The sequence below is a fragment of the Primulina eburnea genome, chromosome 18 (assembly GCF_022965805.1).
Source record: "Primulina eburnea isolate SZY01 chromosome 18, ASM2296580v1, whole genome shotgun sequence".
In the NCBI taxonomy this organism is placed as follows: Eukaryota; Viridiplantae; Streptophyta; class Magnoliopsida; order Lamiales; family Gesneriaceae; genus Primulina; species Primulina eburnea.
The window spans coordinates 16593131-16606987 of NC_133118.1; positions in this window are offsets into that span (position 1 = coordinate 16593131).

Below are 13857 nucleotides of genomic sequence, written 5' to 3' on the forward strand. Positions count from 1 at the left end.
AGCAAGTCTGTAAGCTCGATCGCCAATCTTCTCAAGGATCTCGTACGGACCGACGTATCTAGGAGACAACTTCCCACGCTTGCCAAATCTGACAACGCCTCTGAAAGGTGAAATCTTCAAAAATACTCTGTCTCCTTGCTCAAATACCAACGGTCTGCGTCTGACATTGGCGTATTTCGCTTGCCTATCTTGTGCCGTCTTCATTCGCTTCTGAATGATCTTCACTTTCTTGGTCATCTCACGAATCATATCAGGCCCCAACTCTGGTACCTCAGATATATCATCCCAGTACAACGGAGATCTGCACTTCTTTCCGTATAAAGCTTCGAACGGTGCCATCTCAATGCTAGTCTGATAGCTGTTGTTGTATGAAAACTCACACAACGGCAATGAATCTTGCCAACTAGTACCAAAGTCTAGTACTACAGCTCTCAGCATGTCCTCTAAAGTCTGGATAGTCCGCTCTGACTGTCCGTCTGTCTGGGGATGATAAGCAGTGCTCAGGTGTAAAGTCGTACCCAAAGCCTGCTGCAAGCTGTGCCAAAAGTGAGAAGTGAATCGTGGATCACGGTCTGATACGATCGACTTCGGTACACCATGCAATCTGACGACCTCTCTGACATACAACTCTGCCATCTGATCGTGACGATAGGTCATTCTGTACGGAATAAAGCAAGCTGATTTGGTCAGTCTGTCAATGATGACCCAAATCGAATCACAGCCCCGGGAAGATCGAGGTAACTTCGTCACGAAATCCATGGAAATGTGGTCTCATTTCCATTCAGGAACAGGCAAACTCTGATGTAAACTTCCGGGCTTCTTCCTCTCTGCTTTCACCTGTTGGCAAATCAAACATCTAGACACAAATTCTGCAATATCTGTCTTCATCTGCTTCCACCAGAATTGCGTCTTCAAGTCATTGTACATCTTTCTGCCTCCAGGATGAATGCTGAACCGACTACAGTGTGCCTCTGACATAATCTGTCGTCTCAAATCTGAAACATCTGGCACCACTAGACGGTTATTCACATACAGAACAGAATCTCTAACCTGATATTCTGAGATATGACCAGCTCTGACCATATCAATCGATCTCTGAATGTTCGTATTAGTTCTCTATGCTTCTTTGATCCTCATAATCAAGTCTGGCTCAATCTGAATCGCAGCAAGTCGCAACGGTCTACTCTCTGTATCAAATGTCAATCCGGACAAGCAACAATCTTCTACTAAATTCGATACACCTACAGTCGATAAGGAAAGAGCACATACCTTTCGACTCAAGGCGTCTGCCGCTGCATTCGACTTCCCTGGATGGTACTTGATCTCGCAATCAAAATCTTTCAGCAGGTCAAGCCATCGTCGCTGCCTCATGTTCAACTCTGACTGAGAAAAGAGATACTTCAGGCTCTTATGATCAGAATAGATCTCGAATTTCTCGCCATACAGATAATGGCGCCAGATCTTGAGTGCAAAAACAATCGCCGCCAATTCAAGATCATGAATCGGATAACGAGTCTCGTGCGGTTTCAACTGTCTAGATGCGTACGCTATTACGTGCCCTCGCTGCATAAGAACACATCCTAGCCCTCTGTGAGATGCATCGCAATATACAACGAATTCACCTGTACCTGAAGGAATCGTCAAGACAGGCGCACTAGTCAGTCTCTTCTTCAGCTCTACAAAACTGGCTTCACAATCTTCTGACCACACAAATGGCATGTTCTTCTGTGTCAACTGGGTAATAGGCTTCGCTATACTGGAGAAATCTCGGATAAAACATCGATAATACCCGGCTAGACCCATGAAACTGCGTATCTCTGGCACAGAAGTCGGTCTCGGCCAACTGATAACAGCCTCAACTTTACTCGGATCTACTGCAATACCATCTCCAGATATGATGTGACCCAAAAAGACAACCTGTCTCAGCCAGAATTCACACTTGGACAGTTTGGCATACAACTGCTCATTTCTCAAAGTCTTCAATACAATCCTCAGGTGATCTGCATGCTCAGTCAAACTCTTCGAATACACCAAAATGTCGTCAATAAACACAATCACAAAATCATCTAAATATCTCTGAAAAATACGGTTCATCAAACTCATAAACACCGCAGGTGCATTCGTTAAACCGAAAGGCATAACAACAAACTCGTAATGTCCATACCTGGTTCGGAATGCAGTCTTCGGTATATCAACATTTCTAACTCGGAGCTGATGATACCCTGATCTCAAATCGATCTTCGAATATACAGAAGATCCCTGTAGCTGATCAAACAAGTCGTCGATGCGAGGCAAAGGATACTTGTTCTTCACGGTTGCCTTGTTCAACTGCCTGTAATCTATTCACAATCGCATCGAACCATTTTTCTTTCGAACGAAAAGCACCGGAGCACCCCAAGGAGATACACTGGGTCTGATATACCCCTTGGACAGAAGATCCTCCAACTGTGCTTTCAACTCTTTCAGCTCTATCGGCGCCATCCTATACGGAGCTCTCGAAATAAGAACAGAACCGGGCATAAGATCTATGCTAAAATCAACCTCTCGAACCGGAGGCAACCCTGGAATCTCGTCAGGAAAAACATCTGCAAACTCGCAAACCACTGGCAGATCTGCCAATGCTGGGCTCGACTTCAGTAGATCTACTGAATATACGAGAAAGCCCTCTGCTCCTCTCTGAAGCAATCTACTCATAGTCAGAGCAGATACTAAGGGAATCCGAGATCTGGAACCCTTGCCGTAGAATTTCCACTCATCTGTCATGTCGGGTCTGAATCTGACAATTTTGTGGAAACAATCTACCGTGGCCCTGTACTTGGTCAACATGTCTATACCAACTATACAATCAAAATCAGCTAAGCCAAGTACTACACAATCAAGATCGATCTCATGCCCCTCAAACTGAAGCATACAGTGTCTAACAGTAGTCACAGATATCAAACCACTTCCCAACGAAGAAGCTATAGACACTACTGTAGACATCGACTCAACAGGTAATGCATGTCTCAATGCAAAATGTTCAGAGATGAATGTATGAGATGCACCTGTGTCAATCAACACATATGCAGGATAACCGCAAAGAAAACAGTTACCTGCAATGACGTCATCTGGAGCCTCCTGCGCCTGCTCCTCTGTCAGGGCAAAAACACGGGCCTGCTGTCTGGGAGGCTGACTCACGGTCTGACTACCTCCTGGTCTCTGCTGGGTCTGTGTAGAGGGTGGCTGAAAGGAGTGTACAGAAGATGCCTGTCTCTCCATCTGTGGCAATGCAGCAGACGATCCTGCACTCTGGAATCGCTGAGAACTCCTCTGTGGGCACACTCTGGAGAAATGCCCCTGCTGTCTGCAGATGTTGCAGCATCCCAGAACTCCTTGACACTGCTCCGTGGTATGTCGCCCTCCACACGAACCACGGTATGCGCCACTATAATCTGACCCCTGACCTCTCTGTCGAGATCCACTCGAACTCGATGAACTACTCCCAGATTTCTTAAATTGTTTGCCCTTAGCCTTCAGAAATTCCTTCTTACCACTACCACTAGCTCCACTGTCAAAACGAGGAGGAGGTGGTGAAAACTGAACGGTCGTGGACTGTGGCGGTCTCTGCCCCTGAACACCGTAGGAAGCTCCTCGCTGCCTGATCAAGCCAGCCTCTGCTCCCTTTGCTCGGTTCAGTGCCTCTGAAAAAGTGCTAGGCCGTCCCGTGTTCACCAAAGTAAAGACATCCGGATTCAATCCGTTGATGAACTGATCGGCCACTGCCTCGTCGTTCCCGGCCACATGCGGTGCAAATCGTAGCAAAGCAGAAAATTTAGCGACATACTCCTCGATGTTCCACTTTCCCTGTCTCAGATTCGCAAATTCAGCTCCCTTATCTTTCCGGTAGGAGACGGGGAAGAAGCGCTGATAGAACTCATCTTTAAAGACTTTCCACGTGATGTCAATCCCTCGGTGCTCCAAGGCTCTCTTCGTAGTCAACCACCAGCTCTTTGCAACCTCTTGCATCTGATGCCCTATCAATTTCACACGTCGCTCATCAGTATATGCCAAAGACTCAAACAACATCTCGATATCATCAAGCCAGCTCTCGCACTCTACTGCACTCTCTGTGCCCTTCAGGGTAGGAGGATGGAAAGACTGAAATCTCTTCAATAAGGTCTCCATCGGCGTCGCAGTAACATCCATCTGTGCACCGGATGTGCTACCCTGCTCTGGCTGTGGCACTCGTCTAGGCGGCATAAATCTGATCATCAAACTGATTAGTACATAATCAATATCATCTGTCTCAGCCCTCCTCTGATCATAACCTCTGATCGAGAATCGGTTCTGATTCAGGCTTGAAATGCTGTAAATCAATTCAGATAATACAACAACATATAATAGGAAAAGCAATAAATCATGCTAGCATCTCAAAAGCAAGGAAGATGACTCGATCTACCCCGCTCATTCTATTCTATCTCAGTCTACAGAACCTACTGCTCTGATACCACCTGTTGTGGTGACCCGGGCTCTAACTCAATTCTTTTGGGATTAATTGGATCTTTGTTCGAAAATGTGGGTCAAAAATTTGCTTTTAACATTAATTCAAATGTATTAACGAAAGCATCACATGTCTCGATAGAAATTAAACAACGTAAGTACATACAAGTCTGTGCGTACAAACATACACTAGTGTTCAATGACAACTACAAACATAAGTGCTACAAGTCTAGTAGGAAACACTAGGAATCTTCCACGCCCGAGATCTCCACGCTATCAACTCTCTCTTCCTCGTCGTGACCCTGATCCTGCCCCACCTGTTGCCATGCACACATACAGACACGACAACAGCCGGATAACTCCGGTGAGAACATATCCCAGTATAAAACATGGATGCATGCAATGTAATAATCATGTACAAATGCATTGCATATAACAAGTAACATGAATGTAAATCTAAACATGTAGAAGAATACAAATCTGTATTCAACATTTAAATCTTGACTCGACTCGTTTCTAATCTAGGGATCCCGGTGTGAATAAGACGGTCTGTCACCTACCCAACCACTCGGGGCAACGGTACGTCTTATTCCTAGACTTCGGTCAACTCTGTATCGAGGGTCTACACATATAGCAAATCTGCTCCTATGCGTCGATACACCGAAACGTCTAGTTTTGGAAAATCTGCCAATATCTCCTATCTCAGGACTCGAATATAAATCAATAAACGAAACATTACATAATCAAATGTAATAACAATCTAGTATGTGATTTAGGGAAACTCGTATCGAATCTGAATCGAGTTGTGCAATCCCAAGACCACATGAATTATACCTTTCTTGTCGCACTGTCTGTGTCGTAGTCGAAGTCTTGAACTCAAATGGCCAATACAAATCTGGAATGGCATAAACAATGTGCACTTCAGTCAAATACGTCTCAAGCAAATCAATATACCAAACTAACATTGGTTCCAATGAAATTTGACGGCATAACGGCATAATTCTTTGATACCGCTCAACTCAAACAATGATAATCTATCATAATTCATTCCTAATCTCATCAACACATAATTATACATGCTGAAATCTGTATCTACTCGATCCACACATGCTGGAAATCGAACCCATAGCACACGATATCCGAAAATAAATCTGATAACGAATCTATGATGCTCGATATACCAAGAACACAATATCTTCAACAACATCACATTTCTCCACCACATATATTTCAAATCATGCTAAAAGTGAACAATACTTACACCCTTGAGTAGCAAATGATGAGAGGAGTTCGAAACCGAAGTTAGATCTAAAAATTGATGGCTAAATCTTGAAAAAGCATAACTTGAAGCAATGACAAACTTGGAGAATTTGAAGTGATGCTCTCGGTTCTTTCTTGCTGATCTGATGAAGACAATGAGGTGTCATGCAAGCTTATAAATATATCATGCCAAGTGTCAACATAAAAATCGAAGGTGGCATTTTGCATGCAGCACCGCGGGTGCGGTGGCTTAAGAGCGCGGGTGCGCTGTGCTTTCGGCAACATTTTATTTCCTGAAATTCTATGACCGCGGGTGCGGTCATTACAGGACCGCGGGTGCGGTTTCTGTTCGCACAAAACTCATTTTTCTATCTTTACACCGCGGGTGCGGTGATGTTAGTACCGCAGGTGCGGTCTTGTCTCGGCCATGCTTGCTCAAACTCACATTTTTCATGTCATGCATAATCCTATTCAACTCTCACATCGATGACACGGATAATTCTCGAGCCTTACAGGGTGTAAATGGATTTACAAGAGGAAACTTGGGGCGGATGGGAAGGTATTGACCTTCAAAGCGCGATTGGTAGCAAAAGGATATACTCAAAGACAAGGAGTTGACTTTGAAGAAACCTTTTCTCCAGTCGCAATGTTCAAGTCCATAAGGATTTTGCTAGCCATAGCTGCATGGTATGACTATGAGATATGGCAGATGGATGTTAAGACAGCATTTCTTAATGGAGATATTAAGGAAGAAATTTACATGTCTCAACTCGAAGGGTTTACATCTATCGGAAGTGAGCATATGGTATGCAAACTTCAGAGATCTATTTATGGTCTAAAACAGGCATCTAGGAGTTGGAACCTTAGATTCGATAGTACAATCAAAGAGTTTGATTTTACTAAGAATCCTGAGGAACCCTGTGTTTATAAGAAGGTCAGTGGGAGTGCTGTGACATTCTTGGTGTTGTATGTTGATGACATACTACTCATTGGGAATGATGTAGGAATGTTGCAATCAACCAAGATATGGTTAGCAAGCAAGTTCTCGATGCAAGACTTGGGTGAAGCATCTTTTGTATTGGGAATACAAATCTATCGAGATAGATCAAGAAGATTGCTTGGTCTCACCCAGTCCACATACATTGATACCATCGTGAAGCGGTTCTCGATGGATGAGTCCAAGAGAGGACATCTACCATTGTGTCATGGCGTGTCCCTATCCAAGTCTATGTCTCCCAAGACTGATGCGGAGATAGCGGCGATGACACACATTCCGTATGCTTCGGCAATTGGTAGCATCATGTATGGAATGATATCCACACGTCCTGACGTGGCTTTTGCACTAAGTGTAGTAAGCAGATATCAATCGAACCCTGGTCTTCCACATTGGAAAGCTGTGAAAGACATCCTCAAGTACTTGAGGAGGACCAATAAATTGTTCTTGGTCTATGGGGGTGGAGAACTAAAATTGGAAGGCTATACCGACTCTAGCTTCCAAAGCGATATTGATGACTCAAATTCAACCTCTGGATTCATATTCATGCTCAATGGTGCTGCTGTCTCTTGGAAGAGTTCCAAGCAAGACAGTACAACGGATTCCACCACTGAGGCAGAATACATTGCTGCATCAGCTGCAGCAAAGGAGGCAGTTTGGATAAGGAATTTCGTCCAAGAGTTGGGCGTCATTCCTAATGGAGTTGCTCCTGTCCCGGTGTTTTGTGACAACACGGGAGCCATTGCTCATGCAAAGGAGCCGAGGTCTCATCAGAAGTCCAAACACGTATTGAGAAAGTACCACATACTCAGAGAGATCGTGGAAAGAGGAGATGTCATGACTGACAAAGTCGACTCCGCAGATAATGTTGCTGATCCACTAACTAAGCCTTTACCAGGACCATCATTCGAGAAGCATCGCGAATCCATGGGTCTGAAGTATATGGGTAGTTGGCTCTAGTGCAAGTGGGAGATTGTTAGAGTAGGTGCCCGTCGAGCCAAGTGTTGGCCGAGTGTTCACAATGAAACTCTATGTATAAACGATCTTTATTTTAATTATATTTGAAATTATTGTTTTGGCACATCTTTATCTGTATACCCATGCTAGTTGCATAGATAAAGCCCTTGAATATACAAATAGTAGAAAGAATATGAGATGCTCATATGATGAGTATCATGAAACTCGTATTTGCAATAATGTATATTCTAAATGGTTCGTAGTTGATTCAGCCGCCATTAAGAAGGATATAGGTCGCTCGAGTTAGAGACTAGTATCTGCGATGTGAGTACCATGTTTCATTGGTAGGGGACATTGTGATGTCCGAACATGCAGATAGGTGCTCCTTGTAGAGAGTGCACTGAACAACCCTCCATTAAAGGACTTTCCAAGTGGTTCTCACTTATCGAGTGGAAACGTCCTAGTTTATGGTTGTACACCATTAGTCCTTATGACCCGGGACAACATTGAGACTCTATGTGCTAGCATTGCACTTTGACTTGTTTACCGACTCTCAAGGGGTCATCAGGTGGCAAGGTTGGGTGTTCTGTCGAAACATATAGTAGTCGATACATTGTAGTCGGGGATTCACCGCTTACCTTCGGGTATGGATATCCTATGTGTTTTCATGTATATGTAGTATGAAATCTCTGATCAGAGTATGGTGGTAATTATGAAAGGAGTTTCATAGATTACACCATCGATGCAACTACGGCATGACACATAGTATCGATTCATTGACAACTCTCGATAAACCAATAGTTGTCGAATCGGTCGGGATATATGAGTTGAAGGGACCGTACTGTACGCTAACCATAATTGAATGGTTCTTGCAGGCACTATCATTTGATACCTAGGGAATCATGTAAGCGATGCTGCTAGGCGTTTAACATGATTGGTTGGGTACCATCAGACTTGAGTTCTGACGTTCTTGTTATCAAGGAGTTGATAAATAAGAATGGAGCAATTGGGGTATGCTCATATAAGGACATGTTTAGTCCGAATCACATGGAGATGTGAACCCACGGCTAGTTGTATCAATGAACCATTGAGGGCCACACAAGTGTTGGCTTTCTAGATCCCGTTGAGAAGTAAAATTAGTTCAATGTGTTGAACGGCTTATAAAGGAGTTTATAAGTGTAAGGAAAAATAGAAGTATGACTTCTATGAGAGAAACGTAAATTTTAATTTATGGAAGTGTTCCTAAATTAAAATTTGGCCAAGTGAATAATGTATTTGAAAATTGTTATTTTCATAAACATTATTATGGACTAAATTAAATTAATTCAAGTGTTGAATTAATTAAACACTAGTGGACCTAGTAGAGTCCAAATAATTAAATTAATTCAAGTTTTGAATTAATTAAATTATATTGAGTCTTGTAGAGCTCAATTTAAATTAATTATTTAACTAGTGGGACTTGGGTAAATTCAAGTAATGTTTAATTAGTCTCAAATATGTTTGAGATAATTAAATTTAGTCCATGGTTTTTATTTTGATAATAAACCATATAATATGCATGCATGGGAGGTGAAGGGTTGGAGACAACTTTTGCAACTATCAAGGCTTGGCATGCTACTTTTGTCTCTACTTTTTGCAAGTCCAAGACAAGTCTCCCTTCCCCTCATTCAAGCATCCTCATGGCCGAAAAAATACACACACAATATTCAACCAAGTTTTCTCTCAATTTTTCTCTTCAAGTGTTGAGGAAGAAAAATACTTCTCCTTGAAAAATCCTTTTATTTTTCTAGTGCAACTTAAAAGGGGTTCTAGTTTGCTAGTGGTGGGCCTAATTTGAAGGAAAGATTCAAGAACAAGGAGAGCTTGTAGATTTGTCATCCATTCAAGAGCCAAGTTGTTTACAACTTGGTTGGTGCCATCATCAATCTCTTGAGATTGATAGGTAACTATTTCTAAACACCTTATGTATGACATTTTGGTGTTTTATTGTATTTCCTACACAAATCTATGGTGTCCGAAATATCTATGCTAAAATCGATTTTTTTTGTGCTTCCGTTGCGTTTCCGGCCACCGTAACCGATCCCCTTTCAATATTTCCGAAATATCTCGATGATTTTGTGATTATTTTTAATGATGATATTCTGATATATTCAAATAATTTTAATGATCATGCTGAGCATTTGAGAATCGTATTGAATATTCTGAGGGCTGAGACACTGTATGGAAAACTGTCGAAATATCAGTTTTGGATGAGACATGTTGTATTTTTGGGGCACATTATATCCAGAGATGGTATTTTTGTTGATCCTAGCAAAGTTGAGGTCGTGATTAATTGGCCTAGACCTCAAGGCCTAGACCGACATCAGTGTCAGAGATGCGCAGTTTTATGGGTTTAGCGGGATATTATCAACGATTTATTAAAGATTTTTCCAGTATTGCTAAGCCGATTACTCAGCTAACCCAGAAGAATGCACCTTTTGTTTGGTCAGAAGAGTGTGAATCCAGTTTTATAGAGCTGAAGAAAAGATTAACTAGTGCTCCGGTGTTGATTATTCCGTCAGGTATGGGTGATTTTGTTGTTTATTGTGAGGCTTCTCACAGAGGATTAGGTTGTGTTCTGATGCAGCGAGAACATGTCATTGCCTATGCCTCGAGACAATTGAAGCCACACGAGAATCTCTATCTGATTAATGATCTTGAATTGGATGCCATCGTGTTTGCATTGAAGATTTGGCGACATTATCTATATGGTGAGAAATTTGAAATTTATTCTGATCACAAAAGCTTGAAATATCTATTTTCACAGTCGGAACTGAATATGAGGCAACAAAGATGGCTTGATTTGCTGAAAGATTTTGATTGTGAAATCAAATATTATCTGGGGAAATCAAACGCTGCAGCTGATGCACTGAATCGAAAGGTATGTTCTTTATCCTTATCGACGATTGGTGTTTCAAATTTGATTGAAGATTTTTGTTTTTCTGGATTAGTATTTGAAACAAATTGTAAACCGTTAGGACTCTATACTGTTCAAGTTGAACTAGAGCTGCTAGTATTCGACGATCAAGACATACAGACCAAATATGCCAATATTCGACGACGACCGTTAGTATTTGAGGCAGGAGATAGAGTATTTATGAAGATTTCTCCGTTCAGAGGCATTGTCAGATTTGGCAAGAAATGAAAGTTATCTCCACGCTATATTGGACCGTACAAGATTCTAGAGAAGATATGTGATTGTGCCTATCGACTTGCTTAAATCGAGCCCGAACTTGATGAAACTCTGAGTTATTTCGAAAAAAAGATTCAGATTCTCGATCGTAAAGAAAAGCAACTCAGGACGAAGACTATTCCGCTTGTGAAAGTTCAGTGGAGTCGTCATGGCATTGAAAAAACTACTTGGGAGACTGAATCAAATATGAGACAGAAATTCCAGAGTTATTTCACTGATGTGAGTTTCTTATTTAGTTTCTGTTGTATTCTTATTATGTATCTGATTTGATTGCCTGTGATTTCGGGGACGAAACCGTATCTTAGAGGGGGAGAAATGTAATGCCCGATATTTTATTTTGTTAATTCAAGATTATTGATTTATGAATTTTTGCGATTAGAAAGACCGCGCCGAGAAAAGAGTTGAGAAAGCATGTGTATTATGTGCAAGGAAAGAACACCTCGCGCATATGCGCGAGAAGAGGCGCGCATATGCGCGAGCAAGGCAGAAGACCTTGCGCATATGCACGAGACAAGGCGCGCATATGCACGAGCTTTTGAAAATTCAATGTGCTAAGACAGTAGGTCTCGCGCATATGCGCGGGGACAGGGCGCGCATATGCGCGATGTAATGCCCGAGATTTTGATTATGTTAATACGACATTAATTAGTTAGAATTGATTTGATTATAGACGTATAATTCCAAGACTGGATTGGGCCAAGCTTACGAATTACACAACTTTTGGACAAAACTATTGGTGCCCGAGCGGTAGTTTTTGACCGCCCGAGCACCATTGTTGAACAAGTTAAGTGTTCGAGCAGAAGGTGCGGCGCTCGGGCGATAGTTTGTGACCGCCCGAGCGCCAATGTGCAATCCAAAAAGAGCTTGGGCAGAACAGTCCACGCCCGGGCGGTGATTCTCGACCGCCCGAGTGCCAATCAGAATTGAGGAAAAGTGACACGTTGCTGAACCATGCAAGTTAGGATATATATATATATATATATATATATATATATATATATATATATATATATATATATATATATTTATATATATATATATATATATGAATTCCTTCCTTCATAAAGGGAAATAACGAAGAAAGGAGAACATAATAGTTTCAGAAAATCCTTACGCCTTTATATTCCGTCCGTCTGATTTTCAATCTGACTTTAGTACTGTGTTCCTACCGACGCAGGCTTCAACTGGACGTAAGTTTTATTGAATTCTACTATGATTTGAAATTATGATATTGGAAGAATCGGATAAGATTCATATATAGTGTTTTTGATATGTTAGACATCGTAGAATCGAAGTTAGATTGAGAAACAGATTGATTATGGAATTGTTATGATTTTTCAGATTATATCGATTGATATTGGGCAGATTTGAATTATGGTTTGATTACAGATTGTATTTGTGGAGACCCGAGATCTAACTCAATTCTTTTTGGAATTAATTGGATATTTACTAGAAAATGTGGGTCAAAATTTTGCTTTTAACATTAAATCAAATGTGTCTAAAACAAACACAAGATATTTCTCTATTTTATTTCAACAAACATAAATACATATTTTGGTTCAGTACATCCATACAACTAGTGTTTAAAATACATTACATATCAAATGTAAACACTCTTAGATAATCTGCTATGCCCGTAATCTCCACGCTATCTCAATCTCTTATTGTTGTCTTGACCCTGATCCTGCACCACCTGTTGTTATGCACACATACAGACACAACAACAGCCGGAAAATCCGGTGAGAACAAATCCCAGTATAAAATATGTATACATGCATGTCATTCAATTTCATAATAAACCATAACATATATTTCAGTAATTATGACACATTAGTAAATACAGATAAAGCAATTCGACTCTTACTCTTTAACTCAACTCGTATCTAAATCTAGGGATCCTTGTGTGAATAAGATGTAACAGGTCTTCCACCTACTCTCCCAATCGGGGTGGCGTTACATCTTATTCCTAAACTTCAGTCCTGTCTGTATCGAATTCTACAATCGGAGTGAATCTTCCCCTATCCTTCGATATCACCGAACGTTTAGAAAATTGGCATATCTACCAATGACTCTCCTATCTCAGTACATATATATAAATCAATATAAAGTACAAACATAATAAGTATGTGATTTTGGGAAACTCAAATCGAATCTCATTTGAGTTGTGTATTCCCGAATCATTGAATTATACCTTTCGTCGCATAGTCTTTATAGTAGTCGAAATCTCGATGTCGAATCTGACGATATCAAATCTGAAATAACAATGTCGATACACATTCTATCAATCTTCAACTCCATTCAACACATATGTGAATCAATAATACATCTCGATACAATTTAACGAAATAACGGCGTAGTTTCTCGATAACAGTCATATCAACACAACATAATCAATATCCACAACTCAAAAGCCTTATTAGAACATAATATCAGTTCTGAAATCTGTATATCTCAACTCAATATATGCTGAAAAATCATAATAATAGCATGCGGTGTTCATTCTTTGATTCGGTTGCATTTCCACAATCACTATACTCACAAGAACACATAATAACCATCAAAAAATTATTTCCCAAATCTCTCACTTTCAAAACATGCTGAAAAGTAACAATACTTACATCCTCTTGTAGCCTTTGATGCAAGGAGCACAAATCTATGTTTGGATTGAAGTTTGGATATGTGAATCTTTCAAAATCACAAGCTTAAAAGCACAAGAAATTTGAAGCTTTCTCCTTGAATCTCTCGGTTCTGTCTGCTGAAAAATGAAAGGAATAAATGACAACTCATTATATTGCATGGTTAAGGCCAAGTGTTTGTTTTTTCAGCAAACACGTATAACCGCGGGTGCACTGTTTCCTAGACCGCGGGTGCGCTCAACCTTCGGCATGCCATCCAACTATTTAGACAATTCGACCGCAGGTGCGGTCACTTCCGC